At 29.9% G+C, this 24,838-nt stretch overlaps 1 protein-coding gene across 5 annotated transcripts in view; it reads left to right on the forward strand.

The window, feature by feature from the left end:
* LOC108909124 (sodium bicarbonate cotransporter 3) overlaps nt 1-24,838 on the forward strand; it is a 194,262-nt gene that overhangs the window by 33,906 nt on the left and 135,518 nt on the right. For 4 of the 5 annotated variants that reach the window (XM_023454649.1, XM_018713361.1, XM_018713363.1 and 1 more), the window contains exon 1: nt 5,178-5,371. The exons of the other annotated variant lie outside the window; for it this stretch is intronic. The gene's annotated coding sequence lies outside the window, so the exon portion shown is untranslated. Of the gene's footprint in view, nt 1-5,177; nt 5,372-24,838 lie in introns of those variants that run through there. 5 annotated transcript variants of the gene reach the window in all.

Raw genomic sequence — 24,838 nt, forward strand, 5'->3', positions numbered from 1 at the left:
GTTGCTCATTTTGCTATTACCAAAGGCAAAGCACCTGCAAAAATGTCTATAATGAGCCCATTATTAAAAAAGAAATAAATTAATTAAAATCTAAACAATTGTTGTTATTATTTATGTAAATCTTATAAATATCAGTAATTAAACCAACTGTTAATGCTTTTTTATTATTTAGTTTTTGTGACTTAATAATAAAAGTTTATAACACGTCGCGCTCTTGCACTGAGCTTTCGACCGAGCGCGCATACATCGCTCTCGACATACTCGCGTCTCTTCATGGGTTTTGATAAAGAAAAACTAATAACTACAAGGTATGAAATGATTGTTAAGATGCGAGGAACAATATCCGGCAACTTTTTTGGCTTTTCATCGAAGTTAAATAATAAAAAAGCCTTATAAACAAATAAAAACAGCTTTTTCGTTGAAATTTCACAACTTTCTAAGCTGCCAATAATTGTTAAATAAATAAATTAATAAATGGAACTTATCTATCTTGTAAAATAAAGTTCAAGCTTTAAAATGAGATGTCGTGCGTCTCAATTCGTTCAATAGAACCAGAGATATGGTAAAATAGGTGCGCACGGAGACGGAAAATGTGAGATATTTGCACTAAATTTGCAATAACTTTGGTTAAAGTTAATCGTTTTTTAATTTTCCAAAACATATATGTTTGTTATGAGAAAGCGTATCTATTAACGCATAAAAAATTGTACTAGCTATAAAAATAAACTTTTTACAGCCATTTAAACATTTAATTTGTTAATAACAATTAAACTGACCACTTTCAGGTTTTGCGACCAATTTTTTTGGGTTCAGGAGGTCAAAATAGTTAAGAATAAGTTTTTTGCAGCCGTGGCACTTTGATTGGCCACGGAGCCCTATCTGGCTCCTAGACTATATACTTAATAGGCATTGTAGGGGTTACAGTTTAAATTTTCTCAGATATTTGCGGTTTACTTACATTTTCAAGAATATTACGTTAAAATATCATCAAATGTACCTTGAAAGGCAAATATTTGTATTGTCCTCACTATTCTACAGGTATCAAGTATTTTGTGGACAAGAAAAATGCATAATAATTATTCTAATGAAGATATTTTGAATTTATTTTATATCTATGCGACATTCACCATGAATCAGTATTAGCTGCATTTCTGTGATTTGGTATTTTGCAACATTTGAAGAATTGGACGCGAATGAAACTCGGCCAACTACATACCATAGCGTTCTTTGTAGAATATTGAAATATTTTTTATTTTTTTCATAATTAACATTACAAATATCATAAAATTATAATAATGCATTTATTNTTTAATTTTCCAAAACATATATGTTTGTTATGAGAAAGCGTATCTATTAACGCATAAAAAATTGTACTAGCTATAAAAATAAACTTTTTACAGCCATTTAAACATTTAATTTGTTAATAACAATTAAACTGACCACTTTCAGGTTTTGCGACCAATTTTTTTGGGTTCAGGAGGTCAAAATAGTTAAGAATAAGTTTTTTGCAGCCGTGGCACTTTGATTGGCCACGGAGCCCTATCTGGCTCCTAGACTATATACTTAATAGGCATTGTAGGGGTTACAGTTTAAATTTTCTCAGATATTTGCGGTTTACTTACATTTTCAAGAATATTACGTTAAAATATCATCAAATGTACCTTGAAAGGCAAATATTTGTATTGTCCTCACTATTCTACAGGTATCAAGTATTTTGTGGACAAGAAAAATGCATAATAATTATTCTAATGAAGATATTTTGAATTTATTTTATATCTATGCGACATTCACCATGAATCAGTATTAGCTGCATTTCTGTGATTTGGTATTTTGCAACATTTGAAGAATTGGACGCGAATGAAACTCGGCCAACTACATACCATAGCGTTCTTTGTAGAATATTGAAATATTTTTTATTTTTTTCATAATTAACATTACAAATATCATAAAATTATAATAATGCATTTATTACTTATTTAAAATGATTTATCTTTGCTATACTNAACTTTTTTGGCTTTTCATCGAAGTTAAATAATAAAAAAGCCTTATAAACAAATAAAAACAGCTTTTTCGTTGAAATTTCACAACTTTCTAAGCTGCCAATAATTGTTAAATAAATAAATTAATAAATGGAACTTATCTATCTTGTAAAATAAAGTTCAAGCTTTAAAATGAAATGTCGTGCGTCTCAATTCGTTCAATAGAACCAGAGATATGGTGAAATAGGTGCGCACGGAGACGGAAAATGTGAGATATTTGCACTAAATTTGCAATAACTTTGGTTAAAGTTAATCTTTTTTTAATTTTCAAAAACATATATGTTTGTTATGAGAAAACGTATCTATTAACGGATAAAAAATTGTACTAGCTAAAAAAATTAACTTTTTACAGCCATTTAAACATTTAATTTGTTAACAAAAATTAAACTGACCACTTTCAGGTTTTGCGACCAATTTTTTTGGGTTCAGGAGGTCAAAATACTTATGAATAAGGTTTTTGCAGCCGTGGCACTTTGATTGACCACGGAGCCCTATCTGGCTCCTAGACTATATAGGCATTGTAGGGGTTACAGTTTCAATTTTCTCAGATATTTGCGGTTTACTTACATTTTCAAGAATATTACGTTAAAATATCATCAAATGTACCTTGAAAGGCAAATATTTGTATTATCACTCACTATTCTACAGGTATCAAGTATTTTGTCGACAAGAAAAATGCAGAATAATTATTCTAATGAAGATATTTTGAATTTATTTTATATCTATGCGACATTCACCATGAATCAGTATTAGCTGCATTTCTATGATTTGGTATTTTGCAACATTTGAAGTATTGGACGCGAATGAAACTCGGCCAACTACATACCATAGCGTTCTTTGTAGAATATTGAAATATTTTTTATTTTTTTCATAATTAACATTACAAATATCATAAAATTATAATAATGCATTTATTACTTATTTAAAATGATTTATCTTTGCTATACTTTAAAAACCTTTAAATCATTAAAAATTAGAGAAAAATTCTAAGAAAACCAACCGAAATCATTTCATTAATTATTGTTTTGTTTCAGTTGAAAAAACTAAATCATAGAAATTTGATTCACGGTGAATGTTCCATGGATATAAAATAAATTCAAAATATTTTCCATTAGAATTATTATTTTGCATTTTTCTTGTCGGGCAATACTTGGATACTTGTAATACTGAATGACAATACCAATTTACCTTTTACTTGATGATATTTTTAATGTCATATTCTTGAGAATGTAAGTCCGCAAATATCTGAGAAAATTGAAACCGTAACCCCTACAATGCCTATATCGGTGAAGAAGAAGAATTTGATTTTTTATAATATGATGCAGAAAAATGCAGGGTGTTCCATTTGAATTTAAAAAGTTTTGTCGGTTTTAAGTTCTCAAAATTATCATGATAAATGGGACGCTTAGTATAATTTTCTTCAGGTAATTTTGATAGCGGAAGGTCTTATGTTCTTTGTGTACTCTGAAAAGTGAAACCTCCCTAAACGAAGGAAGATATAAGGAATTTTCCGTAACGCTTGTATCTGTCAAAATTTTTATAATGTCGATTATCTCGAAAACGGTTAGATTTAGGTACATGGAAGCTTTAACATTTTTGACTTATTTTTAATTTATCTTGTCGATAATGCAGTAATATATAGGGTGTTCCGTTTAAAATAACGAATTTGACAGCTACTTCCGGCATAACAGGAAGTATTTTCATTGAAGAGAACATACCTGATAACCCCCGTAAATAAAACTTCAGTCATATTGTCTTTGGTTCCCCCGAAACGTATAATAGGCCACTTACCATGAAGAACCCTGCATAATAACTTGCTTAAGATCTGTATAAAAATATATTAATCTCAGAAACCGTAGTATATGAAAAAACTTCCTATCAGCTGACAACTATTAGAATTTATGCTAATTTTTGAACGAATGTGATTAATTTATGTATATGTTTGTTTGTACGCATTTACATACCTCTACNTGCTATACTTTAAAAAATTCTACAACATTAAAAATTAGATAAAAATTCTAAGAAAACCAACCGAAATCATTTCATTAATTATTGTTTTGTTTCAGTTGAAAAAACTAAATCATAGAAATTTGATTCACGGTTAATGTTACATGGATATAAAATAAATTCAAAATATTTTCATTAGAATTATTATTTTGCATTTTTCTTGTCGAGCAATACTTGATGCTTGTAATACCGAATGACAATACCAATTTACCTTTCATTGATGATATTTTTAATGTAATATTCTTGAGAATGTAAGTCCGCAAATATCTGAGAAAATTGAAACCGTAACCCCTACAATGCCTATATCGGTGAAAAGAGAATTTAATTTTTTATAATATTATGCAGAAAATGCAGGGTGATCCATCTGAATTTAAAAAGTTTTGTCGGTTTTAAGTTGTCAAAATTATCATGATAAATGGGACGCTTAGTATAATTTTCTTCAGGTAACCTCCCTAAACGAAGGAAGATATAAGGAATTTTTCGTAACGCTTGTATCTGTCAAAATTTTTATAAAATGTCAATTATATCGAAAACGGTTAGATTTAGGTACATGGAAGCTTTAACATTTTTGACTTATTTTTAATTTATCTTGTCGATAATGCAGTAATATCCGTGTTCCGTTTAAAATAACGAATTTGACCGCTACTTCCGGTATAACAGGAAGTATTTTCATTGAAGAGAACATACCTGATAACCCCCGTAAATAAAACTTCAGTCATATTGTCTTTTGTTCCCCTGAAACGTTTAATAGGCCACTTACCATGAAGAACCCTGTATAATAACTTGTTAGAGATCTGTATAAAAATTTATTAATCTCAGATGATGAAAAACTTCCTATCAGCTGACAACTATTAGAATTTATGCTAATTTTTGAACGAATGTGACTAATTTATGTATATGTTTGTTTGTACGCATTTACATACCTCTACAATGTACTGAACAATAATATATAAATAATATATACCTGTATTCATAAACCACGATTAAAAATGAGGCTTACACAAATAAGTGAGGTCAATTTCAAGCAAACAAACCCCTACCACTAGTGTCCCATTTTATCTTGCCCTTACCCCTTGACTATAAACGTTATTGTTTTTTCCTAGTTCACTTATAAACAAACAAGCTAACCGATTATATCAAATCAAGAATACTTGTTATCTTAATTTTGTATTTCCAGTTTTATCTTCAGTCAGCGTCGGGTTATACACGAGTTCGGTTGTGTTTCGCAGTTTTCTATCTTTACAGCACGTGTATCGCCTGACAGCACTTTGTTTTGATCCACCACTTTGCACTTTAGCCTCCCGCATAAAATTTAAAATTTAAAGGTAAATATATAATATTTCAGTACCTACTGTTCCGTTCGTCATGTTTTATTTATACATGAATACATTTTACATAAGTAATTAGCAAATTGTGTTTCATAAAAAATTGTCGATATACCACAGATATTTAATGGATGGAAATTTAATTACGCGTGCAACTTACAGAAGATTTTTTTCTATTTTCCCTACATTTAGTTCGCTTAAATTGTTTTAAGCAATATACTATTTGTCATCACACTTTTATAATTTCGGCTTTTTCTATACAAAAATCAATATTTACTATTTTATAAACACAATTTGTTAATTAATATATCATTACTGAATTGATATCTTTTTAGTTTCTCAAAAATACTTGTTTTAAAATCTTATTAATTAATATTAACGAGATGTTCGTCCTGAAATAGTCAGGGTGTTTCAAAAAGACCTCCCATAAATACTTGGGGTGATAGCACGACAAAAAAGATTTTTTTGTCTTATGAACTACAAAGTGACAGAATAAAATCTTTTAAATAGAATTTTTACGAAAATTTCCAAACGGTGCGAAATATTTTTTATGAAATTGGATATTCCGGGATTTTTAAGGATGCCAAATACGCTGGTCTAATTATTTTTTGGATATTTTATAGAGGGCGCTAGTTATGCTATATTCCTATTACATTTTAAATTCTAATTTTTTAAGGTTAGGTTTTTATCATTCGGGCTCCAATTTCTAATGTACAATTATATTTTCTAAAAATATTGTACTCTTGTTAGAACTTCCTAATGTGGACGGTTTTCGAGAAAAAAGACTTGTAATTAAATTCTTATAATATTACGGTGTATAAAATAAGTGACTTTTCTCAAAGTAGGCTTATGTCAAAACTTATTGATGAATGTCTCATAAACAACACATACATTCTTAGTAATATTTTAAACTCTAATTAACCTTATAACAAAATTTTAGCGATTGTTAGTCACTGTAGTGAGTAATGAATAACACTAAAATTTTGATGTAAAGTTAATTAGAGTTTAAAATATTACTAAGAATGTATGCGTTTTTATGAGTTTATAAGTTTTGACATAAGGCTACTTTGAGAAAAGTCACTTATTTTATACACCGTAATATTGTAAGAGTTCGATTAAAAGCCTTTTTTTCTCGAAAACCGTCCTCATTAGGAAGTTCTAACAAGAGTACATTATTTTTAGAAAATAAAATTGTACATAAGAAATTGGAGCCCGAATGGTAAAAAACCTAACCTTAAAAAAATTATAACGTAAAATGTAATAGGAATGTAGCATAACTAGCGCCCTCTATGAAAAATTCAAAAAATAATTAGACCAGTGTATTTGGCGTCCTTAAAATCCCCGGAATACCAATTTCATAAAAATATTTCCCACCGTTTGGAAATTTTCGTAAAAATTCTATTTAAAAAATTTTATTTTGTCNTCTATATTTTTAAGGTTAGGTTTTTTACCATTTGGGTTCCAATTTCTAATGTACAATTATATTTTCTAAAAATATTGTACTCTTGTTAGAACTTCCTAATGTGGACTGTTTTCGAGAAAAAAGACTTTTAATTAAATTCTTATAATATTACGGTGTATAAAATAAGTGACTTTTCTCAAAGTAGGCTTATGTCAAAACTTATTGATGAATGTCTCATAAACAACGCATACATTCTTAGTAATATTTTAAACTCTAATTAACCTTATAACAAAATTTTAGTGATTGTTAGTGACTGTAGTGAGTAATGAATAACACTAAAATTTTGATATAAAGTTAATTAGAGTTTAAAATATTACTAAGAATGTATGCGTTTTTATGAGTTTATAAGTTTTGACATAAGGCTACTTTGAGAAAAGTCACTTATTTTATACACCGTAATATTGTAAGAGTTCAATTAAAAGCCTTTTTTCTCGAAAACCGTCCACATTAGGAAGTTCTAACAAGAGTACATTATTTTTAGAAAATAAAATTGTACATTAGAAATTGGAGCCCGAATGGTAAAAAACCTGACCTTAAAAAAATTAGAACGTAAAATGTAATAGGAATGTAGCATAACTAGCGCCCTCTATGAAACATCCAAAAAATAATTAGACCAGTGTATTTGGTGTCCTTAAAATCCCCGGAATACCAATTTCATAAAAATATTTCCCACCGTTTGGAAATTTTCGTAAAAATTCTATTTAAAAAATTTTATTTTGCCACTCTGTATCTCGAAAACAAGAAATAGACATATAGGTCATAAGACAAAAAATTATTATTTTTTGTCGTACTATCACCCCCTGTATTTACGGGAGGTCTTTCTGAAACACCCTGTATAGGTATTTGAATACAAAAATGCTCTTAAAATTATTTACTGGATTCTAATTTTTCTGACATATTGTCACTACTAAAATTTGTGCAAAATTTTTATATTGTAATTAATTAGAATACTAACTTAACAGAACTAGATGAAATAAATACATCTTTGATTATCCTTTGTATAGGTTATACAATCTTGTTAAATTTATTTTGAGTAATACCAAGCAAACAATTCCTATTTAAAATTTAAAACTTAATAGAACATAAATCCCAATGTAGGTGTAGGGTATTCCGGAAAAGGTTGCATAAAATGGAAATGGTGTTAGGGCCCTTTTTGGTGGAGATATTAAATGTTTCCCAGGTTTTCTCAAAATAGCTACAATTAGAAAATTAAACTTTGGTACTTGCATAGTATTATGAAATGCTAAAATACATTATATATATTTCGGTTAAGCCATTGTAAACTATACCGTGACTTTTTTTTAATGAAATCAATGCAAAAGTATATTTTTAAACCATTCTATACCGGGTATTCCAGAATATGTCAGCAATCTCTCGGAGTTATACAGGGGACCTTAAAATAACATGACAAGTTCCTATAAAAAATTTCCGTAGTCGGAGATACAAGTCCCTATAGGACGCCCCTGAAAATCGATTTTTTTTATTAACTTTTAAAATACTTTGTGTAATTTAATTATTTTTTAATACGATAAAGAACAGACTCCTTAAAAATTGACCCATGAAAACAATTTGGCTTATTTGGTTTGCCAGGGGCGGACAGCTACAGCTAGTAGCACAATGTCAATTTTTTTAAACACTACGATAAAGGCACAAATGTAATATTTTTAGATAGCTTGAACCTTAAACTAAAAAAGGCACCCTTCGTTGATATCGATAGAATGGACTGTTTTCCAGAAAAAGCTATTTTTGTTTAATATGATTTTTATTACATAATTTTGTATGTCGGTTCAACATGAGCTGCTTCTAATCTTGTGCATCCCCTAGCTCTGCGAATTGAAGATCGTTGGATCCTCTGTTGTCCTTCGTATTAAAAAATAATTAAATTTCACAAAGTATTTTAAAAGTTATTTAAAAAAATCAATTTTCAGGGTCGTCCTTTAGGGGTCTGTTTCTCCGGACCTTCTAGGGGAAATTTTTATAAGAACTGACATTCCGAGACATCCTGTACAGCTGCAAACTTTTGTAAAATTTTTCTATGGAAATATATACTTTAGTTTTTAAATTAAAAAACGGACACCTATAGTATTTATTGTAAACAAAGTTTATTCTTTTTTTTTCGTTAATAATCATAATCAACAATGTAAATGCACTGCAACTTTATTACCTTTTACGGGCTGTATTTCATAAAAGATTAAATACATACCTACAAATAGTTTTAAAACTGAAAAGTTGCAGGAGCTAATAAAAAAACAACTTAATAATATAACCAAACTGTTTGGTAATGACAATAATTAGATATGTTAATCAGAAAAATACATACTTTATAAAAGGTATTAAAAGACTTTTTTAACATAAAANAGGGGACGTTAAAATAACATGACAAGTTCCTATAAAAAATTTCCCTAGACGGAGATACAGGTCCCTATAGGATGCCCCTGGATATCGATTTTTTTTATTAACTTTTAAAATACTTTGTGTAATTTAATTATTTTTTAATACGATGAAGAACAGACTCCTTAAAAATTGACCCATGAAAACAATTTGGCATATTTGGTTTGCCAGGGGCGGACAGCTACAGCTAGTAGCACAATGTAAATTTTTTTAAACACTACGATAAAGGCACAAATGTAATATTTTTAGATAGCTTGAACCTTAAACTAAAAAAGGCACGCTTCGTTGATATTGATAGAATGGACTGTTTTTCAGAAAAAGCTATTTTTGTTTAATATGATTTTTTTACATAATTTTGTATGTCGGTTCAACATGAGCTGCTTCTAATCTAATGCATCCCCTAGCTCTGCGAATTGAAGATCGTTGGATCCTCTGTTGTCCATCGTATTAAAAAATAATTAAATTGCACAAAGTATTTTAAAAGTTATTTAAAAAAATCAATTTTCAGGGTCGTCCTTTAGGGGTCTGTTTCTCCGGACCTTCTAGGGGAAATTTTTATAAGAACTGACATTCCGAGACATCCTGTACAGCTGCAAACTTTTGTAAAATTTTTCTATGGAAATATATACTTTAGTTTTTAAATTAAAAAACGGACACCTATAGTATTTATTGTAAACAAAGTTTATTCTTTTTTTTTCGTTAATAATCATAATCAACAATGTAAATGCACTGCAACTTTATTACCTTTTACGGGCTGTATTTCATAAAAGATTAAATACATACCTACAAATAGTTTTAAAACTGAAAAGTTGCAGGAGCTAATAAAAAAACAACTTAATAATATAACCAAACTGTTTGGTAATGACAATAATTAGATATGTTAATCAGAAAAATACATACTTTATAAAAGGTATTAAAAGACTTTTTTAACATAAAAATTATAGAATAAACAAATATCTATATAAATTATTTTTTATTTTAAAATAATTGTCTGTCTAAAGTAAAAAAACTAGTATTAAATGACAAAATTTATGTTTCTAGTTACAGTCATTTTGGAGAAAAGATATTTCATCTCGAATTAGAAGTGTTATTTTTTTCACATATATACATAATAATAATAATAATAATATATTTTATTTTCAATTTAATTCAAACTACTATAGAGCAAATTATGCATTATTATTTTAATAATTTCTATATAGCAACACATGCATTTTATTCAAAATTGCCACTATCGTATCGAAAATAAGATTTACTTATTTATTTTATTTTACAGTTTAGGGAATACTACAAGGTTTAAACCCACAACAGTTTCCACTAATTTGTTAATAAAAGATCGAAAATATCTTAATCTATCAAATGCATGAAAAAACAAAAACAAAATTGTTAAACAGAAAATAGAGAACACAGTACACAGTTATTAGATACCATTTTATTTTAATTTTGTAAATATTTATACAAAACATATTTGGTTGAAATTACTTGATATGAAGGCTGATTTAGTAGTGTTTTAATTAAGAAAATCATAGATTTAATATATTAATTTTCATCTCAAGTGACGAAAATATCATTTTCGGTTAAAGAAAAAAGAAATTCACTTTGTTTTCGACTAAAGTATGACAAAATCCTTAATCTCACAGTAGGAAAACATTATTTCAACTCATTCATAAAAGAGGCCTTATAATGAAGTATCTGAAGTAGGTACCAACCTCCATAAAACTAAATTCCACAATTTTATTTTTTTCAACCATTTCAGATAATGACCTGGATATATTCAACAGCAAGTTTCATGGAACCTTAAATATTTTTTTATTGCTAATATAAGTAAGATATAAGTTCATATAACTGTCGTGCTTTTAATGACAGCATACGCTGATTAACCATATGCCTATAAAATAATTATACTTGATCCAGAGCATTGTGAACAAAATTCATTTTATAGCAACTACTATTTTAATTTTTAAGAAATCACAAAAAGTCGAGTATTGGTATTATAAACGAATTTATTTCCTATTTCATCAAAATTTGTGTAAAATTGTATGGAACCGAAAACCGCCTCTTATTAAAATTAAAAGATGAAGTAAATATTATGAAAACAAAATTTAACTTTGTTACTGACATAAGAAAGCAAAACAACAATTAGGTCAACGTATCGTTTTTGTTTGAGTGATTTAGCATGACAGTAAAAAATCAAGGTGTAGTAGAAATAGTAATTGTATTACTTAATTTAAACGGTTGGTACTTATTATAAAAAGCTACGCGCCAAAAAACGAGAACTATTTAATTAATTTATTACTTGTAAAGGTAAACCTTCCAAAAACAGTTTTACTAAACAAATAATATTTGTGTAGAGATACAAAACAAGATAAAGGTTGTTGTGTATCAAAAACTATAACAGCGTCTCCTCTAATAATATGATTTTAGTATTAATTTATTATATTAATAATATTACTTTTGGTTCAACTCTAGGGACAACCAAATATTAAATGCTTAATTATCATTGAATGGCCCAATTTTTTTAAATTAGTTTTAAATTTTGTAATTAAATAACGTAATTGATATTTTATATCACACCTAAATTTTTTCCAAGTTATGTGAAATCAAATCATAAATAAAAACGAATATAGTGACCTAGTCCTTATTTTATATTTTTACGTAAATAACAATATCACACTTCATTCAGCTAATGTACAGGGTAATTCACTATATTTTGACCCCCCTTTAACTTTTTTGTTTCAAGAGTTATACAAAAAAGTGAAATACAAAAGTTGCACGATTTTTTATGAAGTTTTCGAAAATGATAGTAGAAAAACAAATGAAGTTGTAACAAAATGGCCGCGGATGTTAACTTTGTTAATTTAAATGGAGCACCCTTTACATATTTGGATAGAACGGTCCTTGTCGAGCATAGTCTTATAGGGTTTGTTGGGTCCATCTCTAATAATAGGCGAGATAATATTAAAAAATGAAATGATGCTTTTTTTATTAAGAAAATAAGGCATCTTGTAATTGTTAGACCTCTTTCAGGCATTTCTGCCTTTTTTCCAATTACGTAAGGATTTAGATTTAGTTGTAATATATTTTGACATATCGGACATTGATATAGTCCAAAATGCGTATAGGTATTTTAAGTAAATCTCATTAATTAGACCGTGTGAGGCCAATGGACAATCTTATTATGGTAGGTCGTGACAGTGACAGGTAGTATTGTCATGATAACATTGTTATTGTTTGACAGTTTGTATTAGTATTTAATTAAAATGGGTTACACAGAAGTAGAAAATTGAAATATTATTAGGAATTAAAATAAACTATGGAGAATATCTTAACTACTCTATCTTAATTCCTATAATATTTAAATTTTCTACTTCTGTGTAACCCATTTTAAATAAATAATAATACAAACTGTCAAACAATAACAATGTTGTCATAATGTTACCTGCCACTGTCACGGCCTACCATATAACATTGTCCATGAGTAAATAAGCCCCTCACGGACTAATTAGTGCGATTTAGTTAAAATACTTATACCCACTTTGGACTATATCAATGTTCGATATGTCAAAATATATTGCAAATAAATCTAAATCCTTACGTAATTGGAAAAAAAGCAGAAATGCCCGAAAAACGTCCAACAATTACAAAATATTTTATTTTCTTAATAAAAAACGTTCTTTTCGTTTTTTAATATTATCTCGCTGATTGTTAGAGATGGACCCAACACACCATATATGACTGTGCTCGACAGGGAACGTTCTATCCAAATGTGTAAAAATATACAGGGTGTTCCATTTAAATTAACAAAGTTAACATCCGCGGCCATTTTGTTTGAACTTCATTTGTTTTTCTACTATCATATTCGAAAATTTCATAAAAATTGTGCAACTTTTGTAATTCACATTTTTTTTATAACTCTTAAAACAAAAAAGTTAAAGGGGGGTCAAAATATAGTGAATCACCCTGTACGTACTGATGCATAACAAACCAAAAAATTTATTTTCATAAATTTAAATGAAAAAATTTCTCATATCTCATCATTTCTTGATATCTCATCTTTTCTATAATCATAATTATATAATTATGAAAAACTTTCTAACCTTTGATTAGAAGCACTCAAAGAAATGTTATCAGTCACGCGATTGTTATAATAAACTTACTCCAGTGTTAAATATCTTTGAACGTTTTTTTTTTTTAACAAATATTTACTTAATTGACTGTTATAATTTGTTATTTTTGCACGATTTTGTTTCAATAAAGTTTGATAAAATTTGAAGCTATGTACCAATTATTAGAATTTTAAAGAAGCTTACGGAGATAATGCTATGGGTCGTACGTAATGTTACGAAATGGTTTTCACGATTTAAAAGTGGTCGACTAAGAAGACCCTCGACTTCAATTGATGACTCCCACGTTTAAAAAAAAATCCAGTGCGTGCAAATCGCCGATTGAGTGTCAGAGAAATATTGCAGACGTTAGCATCTCAATTGGGTCATGCCATGAAGTTTGATTGAAAAATATAAACGCATCGAGTTGCAGCAAGTAGGAGTAGTAAAAAGGGGCGGCCTCAGCCTGGCAATTAGGTCACAAGTGGGCCCTTTTTGCCTACCCCGTCGTCCCATCACATATCCACTCTCTGCCTCTGACCCTCCTCGAACCTACCCGACGCCCTGATGAACGCCAGGATTTTGATCCATGGAAGGTCGCTCACCTCAGCCCCCTGCAGCTCTTCAGCACCAAAGACTTTATGTCTTATCCTCCCAAAGGCTGCATAATGTCCTAGAAGGTGGATAGGGGTGTCCTCCTCTACTCCACATTTCGGGCATAGAAGGTCCTCCTCAATTTCTATTAAGCTTAAAAGCCTCCTAAGTCTGCAGTGGCCTGTCAGAACCCCCACCATTCAGTTTAGGGCTCTTCGACTAAGGCTCAGCAGCCATGTCGTCTTAGATTTGTTAGGTCCATGTATGAAACTATGGGCCTGCCTACATCCTCTATTTCTCCTCCAGGTCTGACCTAAAGTTTGATAGGCCCATTTATTAAGGGCCTCATTAATACTACCTCGTGTGATTCCTGGGATTGGTTCAGGTCTCTGGCCGGGTCCCCTAGATCCGAGACGAGCTAGTTGATCAACCCTCTTATTACCAGGTATACCCATGTGGCCTGCATGTGGCCTGGGACCCAGACCAACTCTACCTCTCTTCATCTGGCCAATGACTCCAGAGCGTCTCCACATTCCTGGACGAGGGCAGGCCTTGTCCTCAGGGAGCTAACAGCTCTGAGCGCGGCCTGACTATAGCTGATAAAAATCTTCTCCTCTGCACAATTCCTTACCTCCTTGCTTGCTACCATCAAAATAGCAAAAACCTCGGCCTGGAAGACTGTGGTGTACATACCTAGTGAAAAGCTTTCCTGGATACTTCTGCCCTCCAGGTAAATTCCTACAATCCATGTAGGGAGGGTCGACAACCCCAGAAGGATATCTAACGCAGCCGTTGGGGTCATCAGTTGCAGCAAAATATGTTCCTAGTTTGATGACCGAACAACAAAAATAAATTCGTGTGGACGTTTGTCTGCATCTCCTTAAACAATCCAATGACGATGAAACATTCATTCAAAGGACCAAAACGGGAGAAGAAAACTATGTTTACGGCTACGACATTGAGACAAAAATTTAATAATCACAATGGATTGGCAAAGGATATCTAGCCCCAAGAAAGCACGTCACTCTCCATCCAATGTCAAAGTGATGCTCACTGTTTTTTCTTCGGTTTAATGGAACTGTTGTGCATTTTGAATTCTTGCGTCAAGGTGAAACCGCGTATACGGCGTTTTACAATGGTTACGTGAAAAAATCCTCAAAGAGAAACCAGAGTTGTGACGAGACAACTCATTGTTCTCGCACCACCACAATGCATCCCCAAACTCAGCCTTGTCAATTCGTCGATTTTGTCAAATCAGATTATTGTCCTCCCTCGCCCTCTTTACTCGCCAGACCTGGCTCCTTGCTATTTTTTCTTATTTCCAAAATTAAAATCAGTGCTAAAAGGACGCCGTATTCAGACTATTGATGACATCAAAGCAGATTCGTCACAGACTTTAAAGGCTGTTTCAAATTAAGTTATCCAGGACTGCTTCGCGAAATAGAAACACTGCTGGGAAAAGTGCGTGAATAGGGAAGGGGAGTACTTTGAAGGAGACAAGGACCAACGATGTATAAAATCAATAAAAAAGTTTAAAAAATGTTATTTTCTGAATGATTTTCGTATGATATAACTAATTCAGGACCAACACAACTGCAATAACTTATTGTAACCTGTTTTCTTATTTTTATTTTTTAATAATAAATGCCGAAAAGTATATAAACAAAATTGGAGCTATTGAAGATTAATTTGAAATTATAAATTTATTGGCCAGATTATCGAAGCAAGGAGAATTGCCACAATTTTTGTTTTACAATTCCAATTCTATAAAAAAAATGTCAAATATAAGTTTTACATCACGTAAGAATTATTGCTTTCCCAAATGGTCTTAAAGTATTCCTTAAAATGCAAGAAATATTAATTTCATATTACTCTTTGTAGAAAGTGATCAGTCGCACAGACGACGGACCTAAAAAGTTTGCGTTTCGGACTCAGGCATTCGACTAGAAGAAATAAAGCGTAGGCTCTGCGATTTGGGAGAACGGATTTACAAATACCCTTTTTGAGCGTTTTTTTTTTTCGTGGGTTGGGGTATCTCAGATGCGAACTTATTTGTGTCAGTCTGTAACTAGGATCAGGTTTGAAATATTATTTTTTATTATTTCGGGATGACAGACAGATATCTTTTTTGATTAGCACAATCTGGATAGAATAGTTTATTTTCGTTTATTTGAAAATATAGTGGAACCATATTGTGATAGATAGCATGCTTTCGTAAAATATTAAACTCATATTTTAATCTCAACGGGGCGAATTGATTTACAAATAGATTAGTTTAATTTGCAGAAATTGAATATTGAATATAAGTGCAAAATATGTATTAAGGGTCATCATCGGATCCATGAAACTTGTATTATTGTAATCCTGAGAAAACTTCACTCAAGATTTCTATAAAAGATTATAAGTTTGAATCATATTACATTACTACTATGTTCATTGAAAAAAAAAAACAGAAAAATACCTGCAACTTGTGTATTTAAATATTTTTCATAAAAAATTAATAACGGAAGTAACCCTAGTCAAAATGCAATAGATGACGGATTTTGTAGAAACCGTTCTCACTTTACATAATCAAATATTTGCTTTAATTACAAGCTCTTAGATCATGTAATAATTGTCAATACATTAAGGTATATTAATTAACTCTTTTACTATAACCAACATTAATTCTCATACTCTTTATTGATATTACAAATATTTTACATAAATGTAACTAAGTGGGTATAATATAAAGAAAATTAAAAGTAAACATCAGGCAATCGAGCTACGATCTTAGTTGTTAAGATGACAAAGGGAAATAGAAACTCTGTTTATTTCGATATACCTAATAATTTACTACAACCTTGAGCTTTGAATTGATTATATCCATATTTTACAGACATTGGAAGAGGTACGATATAACTAAAACTATTTACAGTATAGATTTCTAGTTTACTTTACTACTCTCTATGTATTTGCAAATTTATTTAGAAATTTTATATTGTAGCTAATCCAAGGATAATATAAATAGTAACGCAATTTTATTAACTGACCGTAGTCCTTAGTGTTCAATTTTTTTACTGCAATTAATGTGAAAAGTAGGTCATTATATTTTCATTCGTAAACAACAGTGCATGAAATGAATTAACAATTACGTTTTTGTTTTTATAAAATAAATAGTTTATCTAGATATTATTTTCGCGAACGTTATCGAGTTTTTTGAGTTCCTTTAGTATGGAAAAATATCATATATGTATGGAAAATTATTTTTTATTGCTACCTACCAGAAAATAACTTAATTTCGAATTTGTTAAATAATATACGTACTACAGATATTGATTTTTTAAATTATCATGACAAATATTGCAAATTTATTCCTGAATGACTAAATTTTGTAATTAAGGTCCACATAAAAATTCTTTTAAAAGACATCGATTACACACTGTACTTTAGAAATCACCACAAACTCTTTGGAATCTCAATTTGCCTGACGTTAACTGAGTAGAAGCATACCATTTTTATTAGAGCCTTCGCAAATAAATGTTTTTTTTTATTTGCCTTGTACTCCTATATTTTTATTTATTTTATTGTAATGACTATTCTGGCACATTATTTAGTGCATGTAGAAAAAGAATGTTATGCTTTTTCATTTTAGAATTGCACACAAATTTTAGATCAGCTAGAGACAATTTCTCCGCACAGATCAAGCTGCGCAATTCTATTTTGATTTACACATATGTGGTTGAAACAAAATGTGGAAATCCTCCAATAGATATTTTGAAAGCGTTCAGAGCCGTATTCAAGAAAAAATTTAAATGAGAGCTAAAGCAAGCTAAAAACCTTTTTAAGCGATTGCAATAGTAATATCATCTAATTCAGAATTAAAAATGACTAGATTTTGTCATAAAAATAGCAGCGACGTATTTAAAAAAATTAACCTGATGATGGCCCCTCGATGACGAGACGTCGGATTGCAGAAATGTTGACGCCATTGGATAGAGCGAAAAAAGTGGCAATATAAATATGCAATTTAATTTAAAATTCGTTTTCAAATAAAACCAGAAAAATATTAAACGATTTTGCAAAATTTCGGTGTTTTTCCGGATATCTTCGGAACTACTAAGAATTTTAAAACTTTCTAAACGGCATATTGTTAGGTATAAAAAACACAACTTTTTTCTAATTTGAGCCACTCCGTATCTCTTACCGTTTCCTAGATCCCAATGCTATCCAATCCTTATATTGGACACACTGTATAAGTGACAAAAATTTCAGAATTTTACATTTTTGGACAATCTTTGTTATTAAATATACCGATTTCAGTAAAAATTAAAGCTATTTATTGCCTCCAACCCTTTAAATCCGCATCTTAGTAAAAAATTACGTTTTTTACATTGCTCTACTTAACCTATATTTACCATTCATAGAAACAACAAATAAACATTACATGTTTCTATCCACTGATTCGATTAAAAAGTGAATTTAATCATGGGGTCAATGAAATCACCACGAAGTTGTGACTGTACAATATAGGAGATAAGATATGCCATTACTTCTGGTTTAGAGAAAAGCAGTCTACAAATAAATAATAAACAATATTTTACAATATCTAACAATAAATAATGTTTTACAAGGCCTTTCCAATTCTTTGAATATGAGAACAAATAATTATACCTAAATACGATTAAGACTCTAATTTAAAGATAACTTATTTCGATAACGTAAGATTTATATACCTACCTGTCATTAGTACAAAATTTTTCTTTTATCAATATTTGCTGTAAAATACAAAATTATAATACTTTACCTTTGAAATAGATGCCCACATTCTAGAATACCCCAATCAGTAGCTGCCCTTCCTACAAATGTCCCGTAACGTATATAAGTATTAATTTTTGTATAAATAAATTGTTTAACAAAAATATTAGTATTATTTACATTACCTTTGAAATAGATGGCCCACATTGTAGAATACCCCAATCAGTAGCTGCCCTTCCTACAAGTGTCCCGTAACGTATATATGTATTAATTTTTGTATAAATAAATTGTTTAACAAAAATATTAGTATTATTTAATTTAAATAATATTTTTTTATTTTGGTTTTTATTTGGCCTCAACCTAGATAACTGTTTTTGAGTTCACTAATTTTAGCTGAGTTTCAGATAGGCGGTATTTAGAACATATAAGTTAAATTTTACTGTACTTTTTATTATACCAAGGTTTTATCAAAATTTATAAAGGGTGTTTTCAAAAGGATTTAATTTTAAGGGTTTATAATTAACGACAAAATAATGCGATTTACAAAACATTCACTTATAATTATAAGTTTTATATTAACAGAGATATTTACTTATGAAGATAGTGAAATTTCTGAGACCGTTTCTATATTTATAAAGCACCACACAAAAAAAAAGTGAGTGAGACGTCTTATAGTACTTTAACCCGCTGAATGCAAATCTAAAATCAGAATTCCCAAATGATTTAGCATCAAGAAACTTCTCCAGCAAGCGGTTTCCGAAACTTCAAATCGACTGGAGCTTTCAGTGAATGAAAAAACATTATATAGAATTGCACCGTAACCCTATAACCCCATGAACCTATAAACCCATAAGCTTTGTCAGCCATATAACCCATGTCCTATAAGCCTATAAGCCCTATAACCCAAGCTCTATAACCCACGCCCTATAAGCCCTCTAAACCACATAAGCCCCATAACCCATTACCTATAACCCCACCAGATCATCGATCTAGAAGAACTTGATTGGACCAGGTTAAGAAAATATTGAGTTACAAGAGGACTACAGAGTCAGCTCCTCAGGGTTTCTTGGTTAGACAACCAGGGGTTTGAGGTTATGGGGTTAATGTGTTATGGGGTTATGATAGCCTGCCAACTCATAACAGGCTTTTTTTCTCGAGTGAATATTGGTGAATACGTCTGACTTGTAGTTACTGTTTCTATCTCTTTTTAATCTTATTTCTAAACTTGTCTAACCTGAACAGATCGCGAAAATGTATATATTCACTATTCAGTGGTGCAGCCTGTCATACACCTGTCATATGTACTTTGACTACTTTGACATATTGGTTCTAACTTCTAACCAGTAGCCATAATTTGTCATCCTTTATTGCTTCCAGTAATCTAGTGTTGTGGGAATTGGTGTGATCTCACTATAAAATATATGTATCTGCTTCAACTAAAATTGAAGGAATATATCAATGCTTTCTTTGGAATATTTTTAAGTGGCAAATTTAAAAAGCGTGAAAAGTATGTAAATTATGATGTTGCAAGATATGCGAATATTCGACATAATCGTTATCGTAAGAGTATGAAATTTGGTCATTTATGTCAATGGCTACAAAACAGAAATTGTGACATGGCTCTATATTTTTTGATATTTTGTATATAAAAAAAATAAACTAGAAAGAGGTCAGGTAGTTTTTTTATGTAATTCATACGAAAGAAACCTGAATTACAAATGACTCCACCAATATTATCTCTGGCCTAGGTCACAAAAAACGAGGATAATCCTGAAGCAAAGTGGATCGCAAATATGTCCCATATAAAAAATTAATCTTACCATTAAGTAAAATATTTGCTGTTTCAACGTCTACGTTTACTAAAACATCTGTGCTTCTAAAGTTTAAATTTAACTGACCACTTCCACAGCCGTATCAGAATCCATCATTTTGCTGAACGATTTTTATCCTCATTCAAACAAAATGTCAAAAAGAAAAAGGTTAAGTTACCGGCTGACAATACTAGTTGAATATACCAACAGAATATTCAGCTGAAGGGTGAAGAGTTCAGCCATTTGATCTAAACTTGTGACGTCACATAGTAGTTTAAATGACTGACTATTCTCGCAAAAACGTAATATTCACTCATACTACACATACTACAACATACGACTTCACTCGCGAAAAAAAGCCTGTAGTTTCCAACCCTTGATGTATGATATCCATCCATTCACATAGTATCTTGGTTCTACACTGCTGCACATCCCTGATTATGGGGTGACGGTGTTATGGGGTTACGAGGTTATGAGGCTACGGGGTTATGAGATTATTTGTATATTGTACAATGATCTCATGACTTTTTAATGTTTTTCCTAACACTGACTACTTAAATCAGTTTCATTTCTCAAAAATCGCTTTCTAGAGGAGTATCTTGACATTGGGGTTAAAATCAGGGAATTCTGACATTAGATTCGGATTCAGCGGGTCAAAGTACTGTGGGGTACACTAATCTGGTTCTGGATCCAATCTTATCTTTTTTTTTGTGGTGCTGTACTATTTATTAATCATACATTTATGGAAATAAATGTACTTGCTGTTAGTGCTAATTTAGGCGTTAGCTTACTATGAATATCATTATTATTATTGTTAGTATTTTAAAATATTCGTACGTATATCTGGAAATTATAAGAAACTGGGCATTGTCAAAAATAAGCCGTTGATTTTAAAATTAGAAGTGGCCTATTTCAATAACTTTTGTTTTGTAAAAATTAATGTTTATAAAAAAAGTTTTTGTTGTGAGGAGTAACTAATTTTATCATTATTAACGTAATAGGGGAACTCTTCTTACTATTGCGTGTGAAGTTTATTCACATATTACACTGTTTGTGGCGGATCTTGTAATTTTATAATGAGGTTCGTTATAAAGACTTCACTTAAGTGAAGGAAATACCAGCTAGATAAAATCTGTAAAAAAAGATAATTTCCACTAAATAACGTAAATCAGAGATTAACGCGCATTCGACGTAACTTATTCAAAATGTTTTTCAACGTGATTATCAACGGAATATCTGTACTGTAACACAGATGACGTTATAGCAAACTTTCAAGGCTAATTCCTCTAGTCAATATGTACAAAAAAGATTATTTTTTTCCTAAAATTGTTCCTAATGGCTCTACGACACTTTAGTGATTGGAATTGAAACACAATTTTTGAAGAATACCTACCTATAGGCTTCTAACTTGATACAAAGCAACTTCTTTGTAGTAGCTATTTTCGTTAAAAATTTGAACATTTGGAATTAGGTGTCGAAAAAAGTCTGAAGTCTTCAATAGTTGCTCATTAATTGAAATATTTAATTTTTGAAGGATCATAAACCCCTTAAGAAAAAAATATTAATATTTGTCTTTTATTTAGAAGCGAGTAATCAGTCTTAAAACTTTGTTACAGCACTACTGTTACACCCTGTATACGGCTTATTATACAAAATGTACAATTTTAAAAAAGAAAAACGAAAAGTAAATTGAATTAATTATTAAATTAAAATTAATAAAAAATAATTATTAAATTATTAAGAAAAAATTTAAACAACTAAATAAATGTATCTTTTTAAATCATAAACTCGGGCGTATTTTTAAAAACTCACCTGTGGCATTACTTTCTGATTAATAACCATTTTGATATTAATTGATGTAGGGGTGAATTAGGAGTAGATGGCATTAAGGGTGAAATGGTCAACATCGATAAATCAGTGACCTGTAAGAATGACATTGTTCGTGTATCTATATAAGGTCTAAATAAAATAAACTTATCCAAGAGGAAATATATAACATTATAAAATGATTTTGAACAATTGACACATTGTCATATGTAATATTGTTTGATTTACCGGTTTGCAGTACATCCGTTGAAAATAGATGGAAATTTATTATTAGCTAATTAAACTTTCTGTTACTAAAATTATAAAATTATAATTAGAGTAAATACATAATACTTTAAAAAAAAACGAACATATATGAGACGTAGCAGAATGCTACATCTATGAATATTTACTGCGCTACTCAATGCCTATGGCTTCATACGTCCATACCGGCAAAGAGCAACCTGTATCGTCACAGATCGCCAACAAGGTAAACCTATATTTTAACTGGTGATGTTGCAGAAAACAACTACTTTGTAGTTGTACACCATATTAATGAGGATTACTAAGTTATGAAACCGTTATATGTCTGATGGCTCGACTGACGAACGACTATAGTTGTTTACTAGATAATAAGTATAATTCAATATTGCACGGGTCAGATAGCCCGCAGAGTAGTTGTTTCTTGCAAATCATCTGTTATAAAAAAAAATTTTAATTTTCTTTGTCAATCAAAATGGCATCACGTTACATTTAAATGAGGAACTACATCTATTAAGTACATACTGTACATTAAATAATGTTGGATATAAAATATGGTTAAATAATAGTAGGAAGTTACACCAAAATGAAAATTTCAAAAATTCGATTAAACTAATTTCGATAGGTATAAGATAGATGATTTGACTTGATATATTAAATTTTTATGTTGACGGTATGGTCACAAAATGTAAAAGATAATAATTATTGGAGAAAACATAGTTTCTTATTTATTTCCATTTCAATTTGAATTTTAAAGATTTTTTTTTGTATTTTAGTTAAAATTGAAAAAAAATATCCAAAAAATTTAATTTTCGGCGAGTGACGAACATTTTTACGTTTCATGGCTTACATATTGAATTATTTGTTTTCAAAAGTGCCATAATTATTAAACTAATAATAATAATAACTTTGGCCTTATTGAAATAAATTTTAACCAAATTAGCCTAGCGTAAACCTGATTACCCTTTATTACCATTTGCTTTACCATTTGCTTATAAGTGGGTACAAACTGTTTCAGCTTTAAATAAACTAAAGTAGAAGAAATATAATAACAATAGCGAAAAATCTATAACCAATAAAAATTTGGCTTAAATTAAATACTATTTTACTACAAATATCTCGCCCAGGATTTTTTTTTATTTACGTAAGTTGAAGGACAATGGAAAAAACCTTTATCACAATGCCCGTGATTTTCTCTATTGCTCATTTTTTTATGCTTAAAGCAATTAAACGCTAGCAAAAGGAGAAGCTAATTACTACTTGTTTTGAATTTTAAAACAGCATCGTGTTTGTTTCGATGATGTGTTTGCGTTGGCCATATCATAAGAAATTAAATATGTTTAAATTAAATTTGTGTCCTTGGTTTTATTTGTTTACAATAGTTTAAGTTAAAATTAAAATTAAGCAGATTCAGATCCGAAATATCATTTTACTGTCATAATTATATTTACCCTATTAAATATTTTTTTTTAATTATCAAATAGACATTAAATTTTTGTGTATTAACAATAAATAAATTTAAAACATTTTCATATATGTGAGCATTCATAGTTTTTGTAAATACAAATAAACAGACGGCAACGGTCTGGGATGATGATGTCATCGATAGCCAGCCTTCACTGTGCCTTTAGAAATATTAATTGTTTATAGTTGTTTATAGTTATAAGATTAGGTCCCCATATTATGTGAGGACTCCAACAGGAGATTATTATTGAATGAACGCTCGTTCGAGTTAAACCGGGCAGAAAATTGTAAATTGTACGAAATAAAGATTTGTGTTGGACTTTTCGAAACCTTATTTTTGTTTAATAATCACCAAATCTAACATACATAAATATACTGCTCTTTATTTGTCAAAACAGTGACTTATTTTTTTAAATCGCTTTACCCTGAAAGAAGTTTGCCAACTTTGCTCGGCAGGCTTTGCATCCACTGACAAGAGTATAAATAGAGCCTCATATTTACAGATAATGCAAATAAATTTAAATGTAAACAATTAAGGAATCTCTGTACAATATTCGGTAGATAAATTTATTTGAACCTTTTTAACTAAAGGAGTAGTGTTGTTCTAATTATTTGTGTTCTGCTAGATATTAATAAATACGATAGAATATTTCAATAACATTTAATATTTATAGGAATACAAAAATATATGGTACACAATAGTTATTGATCAGATAAAGATAAACATATATACTCTAGCTACAAGAAGAAATAAATATCTTCAAATATTTGCCCAGTCAATAAATATTATTACTCTGAGTATTGTTGTGGTATCTTTACGCCCACTAATATATATATA

The sequence above is a fragment of the Anoplophora glabripennis genome, unplaced genomic scaffold (genome assembly GCF_000390285.2).
Source record: "Anoplophora glabripennis isolate ALB-LARVAE unplaced genomic scaffold, Agla_2.0 scaffold367, whole genome shotgun sequence".
Classification (NCBI taxonomy): Eukaryota; Metazoa; Arthropoda; class Insecta; order Coleoptera; family Cerambycidae; genus Anoplophora; species Anoplophora glabripennis.